General features: G+C 41.3%; 1 long non-coding RNA gene across 1 annotated transcript; it reads right to left on the reverse strand.

Moving 5' to 3' along the window:
• Positions 1-195: 195 nt before the first annotated feature.
• Positions 196-14,599, reverse strand: LOC129059442 (uncharacterized). The gene is made up of 2 exons (XR_008525327.2): positions 13,962-14,599; positions 196-519 (listed from the first exon to the last, which is right to left on the reverse strand). It is a non-coding gene; the product is annotated as an uncharacterized LOC129059442 (long non-coding RNA).
• Between the last annotated feature and the right edge of the window lie 2,890 nt (positions 14,600-17,489).

Below are 17,489 nucleotides of genomic sequence, written 5' to 3' on the forward strand. Positions count from 1 at the left end.
CAGAGCAAGACCCTGTCCCTGAAACAAAAATAAAAGCAAAAACAACCAAACCCAAATGAAACAAACAAAAAACACCTTCACAGAAACACCCAGAATAATGTTTAAGTATCTGGGCACCCAGTCAAGTTGACTCATAAAATTAACCATCACATCTTGTATTAGCTTTCTATTGCTGTACAATAATATTACCACACATTTAGCAGCTTAAAACAACATATATTTATTATCTCACACTTTCTGTGGCTCAAGATGTTGGCCATGGTTTAGCTGGATCCTGTTCTTAAGGTTTCACAAGACTGTACAAGATGCCAGCCGGGGCTGTGGTCTCATCAGATGCTTGACTGGGGAAAAATAACTTCTAAGCTCACTCACATTATAGGCATAATTCAGGTCTTTGCATCTATAAGATTGAGGTCTTCCGTTTCTTGCTGGCTGTCAGCTGGAAGCCACCCTCACCCCATAGAGGCCATGTTACTTCCTTGTTGGGATTGCCCAACATGTTCACTTGCTTCCTCAAAGCTAATAAAGGAAAAAGAGAGAACTTAGATAATCATGTATATCCTGTCACCTTTGCCATATGTTATTGTCCAGAAGCAAGTCACAACTCTTGCTCACAAGGAGAGGGAGAGATGTCACATAAGAGTAGGAACACCAGGAGCCAGAATCATGGGAACCACTGTAAGCCTGTGTACCACAAGTCTCCAGTTAGATTCAAGAATTGTTAACATTTTGCACATCTGCTTTGTTTGTCTCTCTCGCTTTCTACACACACACTTTTGATGAATATTTGTCGTGATTATTCCTCTAAATACATTCATCTCCTAAGAACAGTACACTTCTATATAATTACAACACAATAAAGTATTTTAAAGAAAATTAACAATATTTTCATTCAATCATTTAATGTTCAGATCATGTTCAAATTTCTTTCATTGTAGGAGCAAACCTCTTATACATTTTTAAAAATCAAGATCCAATCAGGTTTCATGCATTACATTTGGTTATGTCATTTTAATCTCTTTAGTTTAACTCAGTTTTGTCACTAAATTAAAACAACTGAAGTATATTATACATACAGAAAAATATAAATATCACTGAAGATCGTAGCCAGCATTATAAGTAAACATCATCATGTACAAAGAAAATCCAAAAGAATCCATAAGCTATTAGAATAAATGAATTTAGCAAGGCCTCTTGATACAGTCATTATGCAAAAATCATTTCTATATGCTAGAGAAAAAAATAAAAGTAAAACTTAAAAAATTCAATTATAACATCAAAAAGCACCAAATTCTCACAAATAAACCTAAGATGTGTAAGACCTTCCCTCTATACTGAAAATTATATAATATCGATGACAGAAATTAGGAGCTAAATTAATGGAGAGATATTAACTCTTGAAAATTAATCTCTAGCGTCAGCCCAGGGTGGAGGCTTACACGTGTAATCCTAGCACTTTGGGAGGCTGAAGTGGGAGGACTGCTTGAGGCCAGGAGTTTCAGACTAGCCTGGTCAACATAATAAGACCCTGTCTCTACAAAAAATAAAAAAGCTTAGCTAGGCAGGGTGATGCATGCCTGTAGTCCTGATCCCAGGAGTTCAAGGCTACAGTGAGCTGTGATCATGCCACTGTACTCCAGCTTGGGTGACAGAGCAAGACCCTGTCTAAAAAAGCAAAAGAAAAAAAATTAATCTCTGGATTCAATGTAATCCCAATCAAAACCCCAGCAAATCCTTGCGTGAAAATTGACAAGTTGATTCTGAAATTTATATGGCACTGCAAAGCACGTAGAATAGGCAAGGCAATGTGGAATAAGAACAAATATGGGGGACTTATACAATAAGATTTCAAGATTTGCCATAAAGTTAGAATAATTGAGATAGTGTGGTATTAGCTCCAGGGAAAACAAAAGATCAAGGGGACAAGACAGAGTCCAGAAATAGATCCAAACATATATAGTCACTTAACATATGAGAAAAGCACCACTGCAATCCAAAGGAGGAAAATATACCCTTTTCAATAGATGGCCCTGGAGCAATGGGATATTGATATGAGTATTATAGTTTGGATGTTTGTCCCCCAAGCCTCATGTTGAAATCTGATCCCCAGTGTTGGAGGTAGGGCCTAATGGGAGGTGTTTGGGTCATGGGAGAGGATCCCTTATGAATGGCTTCATGCTGTCATTGAGGTCATGAGTGAGTTCTTGCTTTATTAGTACCCAAGAGAGTTGGTCCTTAAAAAGGGCCTGGCACCTCCACCACCACCTCCTACTCTTTATTTTCTCTCTCTTGCCGTGAGACCTCCACACATGCTGGCTCTGTTTTACTTTCTGTCATGAATAGAAGCATCCTGAGACTCTCACAAGAAGCAGATGTTGGTGCCATGCTGCTTGTACAGCCTGCAGAACAGTGAGTCAAAGAAACCTCTCTTCTTTATAAACTGAAACATATTGTATTCAGAAAAATACAGCTTAGATTCAAGAATTGTTAACATTTTGCACATCTGCTTTCTCTGTCTCTTTCTACATCTGCCCCCACTCCCACCCCGGCCTCCCCCCCATACACAGACACACATGGTGTGTTGCTATAAAGGAATACTGAGCCTCAGGTGTTCCTTTATAGCAACACAAATAGACTAAGACATTGGGGGAAAAAACGTGACTCCTATCTCAGATCATATACAAAAATTAAGGTGGATCATAGATGTATGAAGTAAAATAGCATTTCTGAAAGAAAATATAGAAGAATATTTTCCTGACTTATGGAGGCAAATATTTCTAAAATGGGAAATAAGAAAACATTAACCTAAAAAAAACTAATAAATTGAAGTTCATTAAAATAATGTCTGTTCATCAAAAGACAAAATAATGTCTGTTTACCATAAGACACATTTAAGACAAAGCCACAGATTGAGAAGATAGCTTTTGCATTCATATTTGTGAAAGTTCTCAGATATCCAGAATATATATAGAACTCCTACAAATCCATAAAAAAAAGACAACCCAAATGTTTTAAAAAAATGGTAAAAGACTTAACAGGTACTCCACAAGAAAAGTATATTAGGCCATTCTTGCATTGCTATAAAGAAACACCTGAGACTAGGCAATTTATAAAGAAAAGAGGTTTAATTGCCTCACAGTTCTGTAAGCGTTCCAGGAAGCATGGTGCCAACATCTGCTAAGCTTCTGGGGAAGCCTCAGGAAGCTTACAGTCATGGCATAAGGCAAAGGGGGCACAGGCATGTCACATAGCAAAAGTAGGAACAAGAGAGAGAATATGTTTGTGTGTTGGGGGTGTCACATACTTTTAAATAACCAGATTTCACAAGAACTGACTATCGCAAAGACAGTACCAAGCCATGAGGGATCCATCCCCATGACCCAAACATCTCCCACCAGGCCCTACCTACAGCACTGGGGATTACAATTCAACATGAGATTTGGGTAGGGACAAATATACAAACTATGTCAAAAAGATATCCAAATGGCTAATAAGCATATGAAAAGGTATTCAATATCATTAGTCATAAGAGAAATACAAATTAAAACCACATTGAAATATACACCTATCAAAATGGCTAAAATTAGAAATGAGAAATTCAAGAGTTGATGAGGTTACGAAAATATTGAAACTCTCATATGTTACTGGTAGGAGTAAAGTTGGTTTAATCACTTTGGAAAACTGGTACTATCTACTGAAGCTAAATATATGCCTACCCAGAGGCTCAGCAAGTCCATTTTCAGGTTAATAACCAAAGAGAAATGAGTGACTATATCTATCAAAACACACGTACAGGAATTATTCATAGTTCAAAACTGGAAAAAACCCAAATATCCACCAACAGAAGAATAAGCATAATGTGCTATATTTCATACGATGGACTAATACATGACAATTTTTTTTATTTATTTTTTTGAGACAGAGTCTTGTTCTATTGTCCAGGCTGGAGTGCAGTGGCATGGTAACTCAGCTCACTGCAACCTCCGCCTCCCAGGCTCAAGCGATCCTCCTGTCTCAGCCTCCCGAGTAGCTAGGACTACAGGCACTCGCCACCACGCCCAGGCAATTTTTGTATTTTTAGTAGAGACACGGTTTCACTGTGTTGGTCAGGCTGCTCTCGAATTCCTGACATCAGGTGATCTGCCCACCTTGGCCTCCCAAAGTGCTGGGATTACAGGTGTGAGCCACTGTGCCCGGCCGACAATTAAAAAAACACACAAACTATTGATACATGCAACATAAGAATGAATCTCATAGGCATTATGCTGAGCCAAAAAGGTCAGACATGAGCAAATCAGACATGGAAGTCTGATGAAGTTCAGCACAGAAAAAACTAACCAAATATGATAGAAGTCAGAAAAGTGGTGTGTATATATATATATATACACGTATATATACATATATATATATACATATATATATATATATATGTAGTGGGGGTTGATATAGACTGGGATGGAGTATCATGGAACCTTCTGGGGTGTTGAAGATGTTTTGTATCTTGATCTGGGTGGTGGTTGCAGGGTGCATATAAATGTTCAATATCATCTAACTGTACTTTTTAAGGTTATTATACTTTATGCATGTCACTGTATGTGTTACACCACAATAAAAAAAGTTTAAAAAGGAAGAAAAGTTTCACAAATCCCATTTACAACTCTATGAATTTTCACAAATTGAACAGCCCATTTCCTTCTTATCACTATCCCTCTAAGTGAAACCACTATCCTGGCTTCTAACACCATAGATTAGTTTCTTCTGTTTATGAACTTTATGTAAATGCAACTCAAGAGTATTGTTTGTTTCTTTTACTCAACCTCATATTTGTAAAATTATTCTGTTATTTGTAATTTAAGCATTCCATTGTATGACTGTTATTATTCCACTGTTGGTAGGCATTTGGATCATTTCAAGTTTATGACCTTAACATTTGTAAGGGTCCAGGCTAGCTTTCTTTTTTTCTTTTTCTTTTTTTTTTTTTTTTTTTTGAGCCAGAGTCTCTTGTTGCCCAGGCTAGAGTTGCAATGGTGCAATCTTGGCTCACCGCAATCTCCATCTCCTGGGTTCAAGTGATTTTCCTGCCTCAGCCTCCTGAGTAGCTGGATATTACAGGCACATGCTACCAAACCTGGCTAATTTTGTATTTTTAGTAGAGACGGGGTTTCTCCATGTTGGTCAGGCTGGTCTCGAACTCCCGACCTCAGGTAATCAACCCGCCTCGGCCTGCCAAAGTGCTGGGATTACAGGTGTGAGCCACCGCACAGGCTAGCTTTCTTTAAAAAAAAAGTCTAACATTCTGGGTTTGTGATGGTACTATTTGACTTCCTCCTTTATGCCCATGTCTTTCCTATAAATTGAAATTTGAGTCCAGAGGCTTACTTCAGATTAAACTTTTTGGCAAAAAGACTACGTAAGTAGTGCTGTGTACTTCATTTTGCCAAATTTCCCTTCACAGGGGTTATACCTGAGAATGATGTCAAACTTCGAGTTTTATGGTGCAGTTCTAATTGGCATTTATTTAATTTTAGTGATGTTAAGCAGCCTTTCATATGTTTAAGAGCCATTTCTGTTTAAGGGCTATTTTGTGACCTTCATATCATTTGCTCATTTGCTCTATCAGCTTTTGCTCTTTTTCTTCTCTGTTTTTCAACTTTTAATATATTATGGAGACTGAAACTTCTAAAAAAAAAATGTACTTGCTTGTGTAAACCTCAACAATTGTGTTTTCTCTTAGCATTCTCTATGAATTATTCTGGGTTTATAAGAAAAAAATGATGACTTTCCCAGGTCCTTTTTTACTGAAAAGCAGGAATATGTGAGATGTTGTCCTTCACTTTCATCCCCAAATATAGATTACCTTGACAGGTATAATATATATGCTTTATGGTCTAAGCATGTGTTGCCCTGACCTTTACATATCTATGGTCCTTGGCCAGCTCCATCTCACATTGGCTGCCAGTTCTGGAGCTCACATTCTTCAAGCATGTGCTCCTCCTCCTCAGAGAGCCTTGCTCCATCTCACCATATTCATGGATGTCCAAAATAAACAGTCTATTTTCTGTTGCTTATAACAGAATACCTGAAACTGTGTAGTTTACAAAGTAAAGGCATTTGTTTCTTACAGTTATGGAGGCTGAGAGTCCAAGGTTGAGGAGCCTCATCTGGTGAGAGCCTTCTTGCTGGTGGGGACTCTCTGCAGAGTCCCTGAGGAGGCACAGAACATCACATGGCAAGGGGGCTGAGCGTGCTAGCTCAGGTCTGTTTTCCTCTTCTTATGAAGCCATCCATTAATTTATTAACCCACTAATCTATTAATTCATTAATTCATGAGTAGATTAATCCATTGATATATATATGAATATATATACATGAAAGAGACCCGAACTGACTCCCAGCAGGGTCCCTGGGCCGTGGGGCCTTCACATTCAGGTTTTGGTTTGTGTGTGTATCTTGACACTCAAAACCCTGTCCCGCCCAATCACATGAGGTGATTCTAGTGTTTGTTCCTTGCAACTAGTGATTTTAATGAACATTCCAAGGGGGACCCAGGATTGAAACCCAAGCCTTCTCTCTCTGAGGCCAGTGCTCTTTCCACCATTTCAGGGCAAGGGACATTGTCTTTGTGCAGATTTTGATGGAGGTCCACGTGGAAAAAAGGGCACATATTACATGTATTTTATGACAATGAAAAACATGTAATTGTAAATGTGAGTGGGCAGAGACAGCCAGCAAGGGAAACCAAATCCCTTCTCAATTCAATGGAGACCAGTAGGAGGGTCTCAAGAAACTGAAAAGAGGCCCTGATTACAGTGCCTGTGTGTACAAGGCGTCCGCCTTCTCTGCTCTCTCTCTACCCAAATCCAGGGGAGTCTCATCTGCCCCCTCCCACCACCTCCACCTGCCAGCGCTTGCCCGCAGGGCTACAGAGGGAGACAGCAGCCACGCCTGCACGTGGGCTTCTGCACTTCTAGCCTCAAGGCTGCCAGAGTGCAAAGAATGCCAGGATAATGGCTTTATCCACATGTGGCCTTTTGACACATAAGCTAATGACTATATTCCAGGTACAAATCATTCTTTCCCATGAGCTGTTTCTGCAGGTCTCCAACGAGACAATTACCCGGTTCCACTTAACAGAGTGACTCAAGGACGGATCTGAGGGCTGGCTCGTGTGAACGCCGGCTGTTGTCCTGCCCTCTCCCAGCTCTAACATTGTGCTGAAAAGTTAAAATACAAAACGCCAAAGCTCCCCAATCCCATCCCACGCCCCTGCCTGCGCAGCCTTTCATGCATTGAATGGGCAGCTTCATGATGCTGCTGCAACAATAGCGACAATAGCAGGGGCAGAGGAGTTTGCTCACCCTCTTGCTTCTCTGAAAAGATGCCTCTGCCTGACAGTTACCTACCTGGGGGTCACCTTTTGAAACCGACTGAAAAGAGCTTATCTTATAATCAACATTTCCCAGAAATCACTCACAAGCCACAGGCTATGAAAAGAAACAGATTTTGAGAAACTGCATTCAATGGACATCATTGTTCAAAGTTTGCAGAGCTGAAGGTTGGCTGCTGGAATATTTTCAGATTTGATTTTCCAGAGGGATGCTTTTTAAAGCTGCAAATACCTGCAAGCACTGATAAAAAAGCAAGAGTGGGATGTCCTATTTGAGCTGGAATTTCAGGAGCATAGGGAAGATAATCTTCAAAGTTCGAGTTCACTTTTCATTTTTGATCTAAGCTTGAAAAATCACTGAACTATGGGGAAGGAGGTGACAATTTAGACCCAACCACAAATCAACAACCTCTGGAATGTGGTTGTCATTTTGCTTAGGCTGAACCACAAACTCTTAAGCATACTGATAGATCAACAAATGTGACTTCAGGACTTAAGAGAATGTTGCCTTTTTCCCAAGACACTTTCTGATGTGAAAATGGAATAACTCCAAGGAGGCACATAGCACAATTGCATTTTGTCACTTTGATTGCTGTGATGGTTAGTTTTCTCTGCTGACTTGGCCAGGCTTTAGTACTCAGTGATATAAACAATCATGAATCTAGGTGTTGCTATGAAAGTATTTTGTAGATATAGTTAACACCTATGTAGGTATGGAAAGGGATGATACCTTTTCCTAACCATTATAAGAGTCATGGTTGACATTTCTGTAATAAAAGCCAAGTTAACAAGAGAAAAGCATAACAAACATATTGAATCCTAGTTTTACGCAACACAGGAGCCTTCAGAATGAAGACCCAAAGACCCCGGAAAAACTGTCTATTTTTATGCTTAGACTCAATGAAGAATGGATGGCCATGTAGAACTGTGATTGAACAAAAGGGTGTGACTTAATGGCACCAGAGAAGGGGCAACCCAGCAAGACTCGTCTGTGCAGATTCTTCTTGGCCCCTCTGCAGCACTCATTCCTCCAGGGTATAGGGCAGGACCTTTCCTAGAATGGGAGGCTTATGACCTACAATCAAACAAGGTAGGTCAGAGAATTTATGGCCCATTTTTATACAGAAATGGGGGAAGGTTAGAGTAATATGTTTAGTTTTTATGGCTAGCTTTGGGGAAAATAGGTTCTGGTTAAAATAAATCTTTATATATTCTATTGGTTCTATTCTCTCTCTATATAATATATATATACATAAATATATATTCTATTGGTTCTGTTTCTGTGGAAAAGTGAGCAATATGATTAAGTACCAGAGTAAAAGCTGTTTTTTTTTTTTTTTTGAGACGGAGTTTCGCTCTTGTTGCCCAGGCTAGAGTGCAATGGCGTGATCTCGGCTCACCGCAACCTTCGCCTCCCAGGTTCAAGCCATTCTCCTGCCTCAGCCTCCCAAGTAGTTGGGATTACAGGCATGAGCCACCACGCCCAGCCAAAGCTAAAGTTTTTAAGCTGGAAATGCAGAACTGTTCAATCTGAATAAGCATGTCTTCTGTTCCTCTCTGAGTTCATATTAAGCAAATTGATAACATTCTTAATTTCAACCAGAATGCCACAAAGTCCTGTAGAGGTGGGAAGTGAGAAGAATGTTTGAGTTGTCACACAGCCCGAGGGGGTGAGCATGGGAGAACACTGGGTGGTGAAGCCCAGCAGGGAACATTCACCAGTGAGGGCAACGTGGTTCATATTTCCCTCTCCCTTACATCCGGGAACAAAGATCTTCCAGCATTGAGTTTTGAGGACAGAATGTGGAGAAGTCTATGTTACTAATGGCCTGTTAGGCAAGGACAGGCTTCCTAGTCTAGATGGAAAGGATAAATGAGAATAGCATATCCCACAACAGAACACTTTTTACCAAATATAATGACATAGGCAATGAAAATATAGGTAATATAGAACTAAAACCCAAGCCCAATGTGTAATGTAGGAAAAGGCTCTATATGATAAAATTGTCTTTACTTGCCAGCCAAGCATGGTACTCATTCATTTTTTTTGAGACAAGGTCTCACTCTATCACCCAGGCTGGAGTGCAGTGGCACAATCTCAGCTCACTGCAGCCTTGACTTCCTGGGCTCAAGTGATCCTCCCACCTCAGCCTCCAGAGTAGCTGGGACCACAGGTGTGGGTGCCATCATGCCTGGCTAAATTTTTTATTTTTATTTTTAGAGATGGGGTCTTGCTATGTTGCCCAGGCTGTTCTTGACCTCCTGGGCTCAAGTGATCCTCCTGCCTTGGCCTCCTAAAGTGCTGGGTTTACAGGTGAAAGCCACTGCACCTGGCTTTCATTGCATTTTTACAAGGGAGATAATGCAACATCTGTCTCTGCTCATAAATGAGTCACTTTCCTAAAATATGGAATTCTTTTCTAAGGAGACCTGAACTCTGCTTTTATTTCTCACAACCATTAAAGAATAATTAGCATTAACTCCTTTGAGTCTTCTGGTTTTAAACACCTCAAAGACCCTCACTACAAGCAAGATGCATTTCCAAACCATCCACCCAAATCTCTTAATTCCAAAACAAAGATCCAAAAAATTGAAAAATGTGGGGAAGCAGGAGTCAAGTTGTAAGCCTGGTATGTCTTTTTCCTTTTATAGGTATGGCAGAGCCTGGCTAGTTGTTCACCAAGCCTGTGTCTTCCTCCTGGTTCAGAGCTAGACTACATTTCCCAGTCTCCTTGCAGTTGGTATGGTTATGTGATGAAGTTTTGGCCAGAAGAATGTAGGTAAAAGTAGTATGTGCAACTTCCCAGCCTGCCCTCCCCGCCAAACCTCCCACATGTGGTCCTCCATGCCCTTCCCTCTTTGGCAACAACCTTGGAAATCCCTTCTTGAAGATACAAGCCACAAGATGGAAGGAGCCTGGATCCCTAAGTCATTACCTGGAGGGCTGCCTGTTGATCAGAAACATCTGTGGTAAGCTGGGCATGGTGACTGCTTGGGAGGCTGAGGTAAGAGGATTGCTTGAGGCCAGGAGTTTGAGACCAGCCTGGGCAACAAAGTAAGACAAAAAGAAAAAAAACAAAACAAAAAGAAAAGAAACACCTATGTTGGACTTCAGGTGCATAAGAAATAAACTTCCCTTGTGCTAAGTCATTGCAATTTGGGGTTTTATCTGCCAAGGCAGCTAGCGAGTCCTTTACTGACACCGTGGGTGAACAGCATTGCTTTTCACTTTTAAGGTAAGACAGGGAAAGTGAACAAATTTGTTTAATCGATTGGGAATGTAATTTATAGCAATATGGCTAATATGATGAAATGCCAGATAAATTCCAAATGTGGATGTCACATAGAATTTATTATCATGAATTTGAATATATGGTAGCAGTTAAATATGACATTTCAATCCTAGATTGGTCACAGGATTTTCTCCCCAGGCACTGTGCTAGCATGTCACAAGACTGTGTGTCTGTGTGTCACATGGTCTGAAATTTTTTCATTACAGGAAGAGATTGGAATCTGTAGTAACCTGGGAGGAAAGCAGATAGCAGGATGGCTGGGGAGGAAGCTGAAGATTTCCTTTCTATGTATTGTGCCCATACTTTGGGCACATGGCCAGCAAGTACACAGTAAGTAAGAGATAAGTTAGCATGGTTTTCTATTCAGTTATCATAGAATAAACCAACACACAAACACATCATTAAAAGAACTAAGTATTGGCCAGGCATGGTGGTTCAAGCCTATAATCCCAACACTTTGGGAGGCTGAGGTGGGTGGATCACCTGAGGTCAGGAGTTCGAGACCAGCCTGGCCAACATAGTGAAACCCCATCTCTACAAAAATACAAAAATTAGCTGGGCGTGGTGGCGCAGGCCTGCAGTCTCAGCTACTCGGGAGGCTGAGGCAGGAGAATCACTTGAATCCGGGAGGCAGAGGTTGTAGTGAGCTGAGATCGCGCTACTGTACTCTAGACTGGGTGACAAGAATGAAACTTCGTCTCAACAAACAAACAAACAAACAAAAAACTATGGATTGTTTCCTCCTCAGGATTTTTTTTTAAAAACAAATAGTTCATTTGTAAATTGGTTAAGACTTGAAGCCAATTCTCCTAATGAATCAATGTTATACAGGTTATGAGATTCCAAAGACAATATGCAAAATTACATTTAACCCATACTGCAATATATATATCAATATCTGTCTACCTAATCTCCAACATTTTTGAATTCTAGACATCTTGCAGGAAGACAAAAGTAAATAAGATGTGGTTTCTGCCCTGAAATAGCTGGCCATATGACAGGGTAGATAAAAGTAAACATGGTTAATTGTATTCTCTCCATTCTCCATTTTTTTTCTTGCCAAGAGACCCTCATTTTGTTTATTGGGGAGCAATATGCCAGACCCAGATGATGAATCAAAGTTGGTTTTAAGCCAGTGCTCCTAAATTCTGATGTGCATAAATTAGAATTAGACTCTCTGGGGGTGGAGCCAGATGTTGAAGAATCCCTCAGTGGTTCTGTGTGCAGCCAGGGTTAAGAACCACTGATCTGAATGAGTCAGTGACTACAATCCTTGTTCCACATTCTTAGCCTGCCTTGCAGCGAGGAGTGGCCATGTGCCCCAGTTCTAGCCACTGAAATATAAGGGGAGAGTTTGCTGGGGGAAGGAGGATTTGAGGCAAATTTTGCTTTCTGGACAAAAAGGAAATATGTGCCTGACACTATATTTCTTCTTCCTACTGTGAACACGGGCCTGCTCTCTGGAGCAGTAGCAGCCATCTTGCAATGCCAAGTTTGGTTTGATTTTTTGAGGGCAAAAAAAAAATAAGTAAATAAGTAAATAAATAAATAAATCAGAGTCAGCAAAATCCCAATTTGTTTTAGTTACTGTAAGTTAGATTTTCTAGCACTTACAGCTGAAAACATTCCTAACTGATAAAGGAGAGGAGATGAGAAGAACAAACAGCTGGTAAGGAAAAACAGTATTTAAGGGCTGAAACAGGTAGTGCTGCATGGTTCAGAGGAGGGTGAGAAGGCAGGCTTCATGACAGGTTCAATTTAGGATTTGGGTTGGGCTTTGAGGAACAGGTAGGATTTGCATTGGAGGATGTGAGGAGGGAGGAATTACAGGCAGAGAGAGTGGCATAAAGAAGAGCATGGGAGTGGCAAAGCTGGGGTCTGTCTGGGGATTTGTGAAGAGCCAAGGTAGCTTGTGTACAACATGTAGGGAGTGAAAATGGTAGATGGTAAATCTGGAGAGTTTGGTTAATGCCACTGTAGAGGGCCTTAAAGACCAAAGTGGAGTTTGGCCTTAGCCGGGGGAGCATTAAGGAGGCAAGAAAGAAAGTGATATAATCAGAGATGCTGTTCAGAAAGATTGTCTTGGGCCGGGCATGGTGGCTTATGCCTGTAATCCCAGCACTTTGGGAGGCCGAGGCAGGTGGATCACTTGAGGTCAGGTGTTCGAGACCAGCCTGGCCAACATGATGAAATCCCATCTCTACTAAAAATGCAAAAAATTAGCCAGGCGTGGTGGCAGGCACCTGTAATCCCAGCTACTCGGAAGGCTGAGGCAGGAGAATTGCTTGAACCCGGGAGGTGGAGGTTGCAGTGAGCTGAGATCACGCCACTGCACTCCAGCCTAGGTGACAGAGTGAGACTCCATCTCAAAAAAACAAAAAAAAAGATTGTCTTTGTGGCCACGTTTATGAGAGACTGTTGGAGAGGGAGATCAGAGATTGAGAAACTACCAGTTTAGTTTTCTCCAGCAGTCTAAGTGAGAGAAAAAAAAGACATGAACTAGATGCGGTTATGAAAAAGAACAAATTGAAACGCACAGCAAAGGTGGAGTACTTGGTGGAGGTGGGGCCTTGATAAGGTTTGGCTATGTCCCCACCCAAATCTCATCTCAAATTGTAATTCGAATGGTAATCCCCACCTGTCGAGGGAGGGACCTGGTGGGAGGTGATTGGATTGTGGAGGTGGTTTCCTCCATGCTGTTCTCATGATAGGGAGCAAGTTCTCACGAGATCTGGTGGTTTTATACGGGGCTCTTCCCCTCTTGCTCTCTTCTCTCTTGCCTGTGCCATGTAAGACATGCCTGCTTCCCCTTCTGCCATGATTGTAAGTTTCCTGAAGCCTTCCAAACCATGCAGAACTGTAAGTCAGTTAAACCTCTTTTCTGGCCAGACGTGGCGGCTCACGCCCGTAATCCCAGCACTTTGGGAGGCCGAGGCAGGTGGATCACGATGTCAGGAGATCGAGATGATCCTACCTAACATGGTGAAACCCCGTCTCTACTAAAAATACAAAAAAATTAGCTGGGCGTGGTGGCGGGCACCTGTAGTCCCAGCTACTTGGGAGGCTGAGGCAGGAGAATGGCGTGAACCCAGGAGGCAGAGCTTGCAGTGAGCTGAGATCCTGCCACTGCACTCCAGTCTGGGTGACAGAGCAAGACTCCAACTCAAAAACAAACAAACAAACAAAAACCAACTATTTTCTTTATAAGTTACCAAGTCTCAGGCAGTTGTTCATAGCAGTGTGAAAACGGACTAATATAGGCCTAATAACAACTCACCCACCCTTGCTAAGGGCTTGTCCTGGGTTTTAGAATCTGGAGATGAACTTTCTTCATGGCTTTCCCTCTGCCTGGAATATGTATCTGTTCTTGTCCTGACCCTTAGTCATTGCTTTTCTAGACTCTTCAAGGCCAGTCTTGAGTCCCACCTTAAAATCAAGAGAAGAATGGATAAACTGGTGCATCTGTACAATGGAATATTACCGTTAGAATAAGAGAAAATGGGGACCAGGACTGTAAATCTCTTGAGCAGACAAAGCCAGTTAAGCCATGGACACAAACTTGACCTTGATAAGCTAAACTTAACTTGGGCTTTTTTTTTTGTAAATACCTGTATTAAAGCAAAATGAAGTTTAAGTTCAATCAGAAGCCACCAACTGACTTATATAACAAAGGACTTTCCAATGGCGGGGGGAGACCAAATAAGGCAACTATACAATCATAACCAAGCCATTATTTTCTTTGCCTTGCTTCCAAGTTACAAAAGCCTTTTCCTTGCATTCTCTTGGTAGAACCCTGAACCACTTTTGGTTTGGAGCTGCCCAATTTGTGAATTGCTGTTTGCTCAAACTCTTTAAAACATTTAATAGGACTTATCTTTTAACACTATGTAGAAATAAAAAGGAACAAACCACTGATACATGGAACAACTTGGGTGAAACTCAAATCATGCTGCAATAAGCCAGATCAAAAGAGTGCATCCTATATGATTCTATTCGTATGAAGTTCAGAAACAGGAAAAACTAATCTATAATGAGAAAAAAAAAATAGTGGTTACCTCTGGGGGTTGGGGTTGAGGACTGACTGGAAAGGGGTAAGAGGGAGTTTTCTAGGGTGATAGAGATTGGGTTATAGAAAGGTATATGTCATTATCAAAACCTGTAGGATGTTATCCTTAAGATCTGCATTTCGTTATGTAAATTTTACCAAAAAAGTGAACTACAGTTAATAGGCAAGCTGAAGAATGTAGGCATGAAGAATACTGATATCTGTAACTTTAAAATGTGTCAAAATATAGGATGGATGGATGGATGGCTCCATATGTGATAAAGCAGAGATAGCGAAGTGTTAATGATAGAATCTAGGTGATAGGTAAATGGGTGCTTACTGTACGATTCTGTCAACCTTTCTGTGTGCTTGAATTAGTCATTATAAAATGTTTGTTGAGGGGTATGGCGTGGTGAGGGAGGGGGAGGAATCCCTAGTCTAAGTTTTGCCAATTCACATATCAAAAGTAAAGACAACTGGCAGTGGGAAGTCAATCTGTGGACAGTGATGGTCAACTGGAAGCCTCCTAACACCTTGTCTCTGGCCTTTTGAAGGGGACCATGACTAGGCACTGAAAAAGAGGCAGTCTAATTCAGGATCCCTTTCCCTAATTACTTTAGCTGGTAGGTGCTGAAAAAAATCTCTCTTCCCCCCAGGTTTTCCTGACTTCCAGCATCGTGAAGTCTTCCTCCTTGCAGACGAAACTCTATCCCTTTAGGCTTTGTCTTGTGTTTGTCTTTGTTGGGGCTCCTAGGCAAAGTAGAGACCATCTAATTTTTTCTTCTAATTAGATTTCACATTTGATTATTTACTACAAAGCTATTTGAAATATCACACACCAATGTGTTTTGTCTTCCCCCCCCTTTTTTTTTTTTTTAAGAAAAAGTTTAACAGAAATGTCACTATATTTATAGAGTAACTTCCTGGCACACATGAGGTCAGCTGGGGAACAGAAAGGACAGGAGCAGATCATTAGAAATGGTCATTAAAATAATTCCCCCAGGTAACAGGAACAGCACTTCATGTGGCTTATAGGCCTTCTGTCTTCTGTTTGGCCAGGGGCTTTACTCCCCTTTATCCCCGTGAAGGCGGGGTCCTGTAATAATATCTTGGGCCAGGTGCAGTGGCTTATGCCTGTAATTCCAACACTTTGGGAGGCCGAGGCAGGCAGATCACTTGAGACCAGGAGTTGATTATTTGAGACCAGCCTGGCCAACATAGTGAAACCCTGTCTCTACTAAAAATACAAAAATTGGCCAAGCGTGGTGGCTCAGGCCTGTAATCCTAGCACTTTGGGAGGCCGAGGTGGGTGGATCACTTGAGGTCAGGAGTTTGAGACCAGCTTGGCCAACATGGCAAAAACCTGTCTCTACTAAAAATACAAAAATTAGCTGGGGGTGGTGGTACACGCCTGTAATCCCAGCTACTGGGGAGGCTGAGGGTGAATTGCTTGAACCCGGGAGGCGGAGGTTGCAGTGGGCCAAGATTGTGCCACTGCACTGCAGCCTGGGTGACACTTGAGGACCAGCCTGGGCAACATGGCAAAACCTTGTCTCTACTAAAAATACAAAAATTAGCCCGGCGTGGTGGTGGGGGCCTGTAATCCCAGCTACTTGGGGGCTGAGGCAGGAGAATCGCTTGAACCCTGGAGTCGGAGGTTGCCATGAGCCAAGATTGCGCCACTGCATGCCAGCCTGGGCAACAGAGGGAGACTGCCTCAAAAAACAAAACAAAACAAAACAAAGCAAAAAACTAGCTAGGCTTGATGGCACACACCTGTAATCCCAGCTACAGGGAGGCTGAGGCAGAATTGCTTGAACCTAGGAGGCAGAGGTTGCAGAGTCGAGACTGCCTTCACTACATTCCAGGCTGGACGACAGAGTGAGACTCTCTCAAAAACAAAAAGTATTCTCCTTATAGAGTCTCTAATTCTATTCCCATTAGTCATTTAATGATGCACTTCTTTTCTTTCTCCCTGCTGGAACATTTTTAATTACAAGGTTCAATCTTTCATAGATAACTATTTGTCTGAATTCTTTCAACAGCTGGCCAGCCAACCTTTTCCTCAGTCATGTTGCCTAATTAGGCCATTAACTTTACAGTTTTTAGTTTACTACCTGTGTAAGAAAAGCATCTTGCTAAGGGAAATCTATAGTTTGTTTACTGTTTCTCTTGGAGTTACTGATATTAAATACTTTTATATATATTTGCATTACACATTTAAGAAGGTCTTGTTCTTAAAATAGATCAGCAACAAGGAAATCTTTCTGAGACAGGGTTTTGGTCTGTCACCCAGACTGCTGGAGTGATGACACAATTTTGGTTTACTGCAGCCTCCACCTCCTGGGCTCAAGTGATCCTCCTACCTCAGCCTCCCAAGTAGCTGGGACTACAGGCACATACCACCATACCCAGCTAATTTTTTTGGTATTTTTTGTAGAGACGTGGTTTTCCCATGTTCCCAGGCTGAGGAAATCTAATCTTTACAACTTTGCCTTCTGAAATCTTACATATACTAACTTATAATTTGCTTTCCTGTTTTGCTTCACTGAGATGTTCTAGAGACAGGAATTAAAACTTGTTTTTTTCTTCCTTAGAGTGCAAAAGCAGTGCCTTACAAACTTAAGCAGGCTTCAGATTATCTGAGATGTTTAAAAGGCAGATTCTGGGACCCATCTCTGATTCAGGAATATCAGATACAACATTTTGAGAAACATTGCCTTTAAGGAAGTGGGTATGTCACACACAATTTTAATCTCACAGA

The sequence above is a fragment of the Pongo abelii genome, chromosome 4, assembly GCF_028885655.2.
Source record: "Pongo abelii isolate AG06213 chromosome 4, NHGRI_mPonAbe1-v2.0_pri, whole genome shotgun sequence".
Taxonomy (NCBI): Eukaryota; Metazoa; Chordata; class Mammalia; order Primates; family Hominidae; genus Pongo; species Pongo abelii.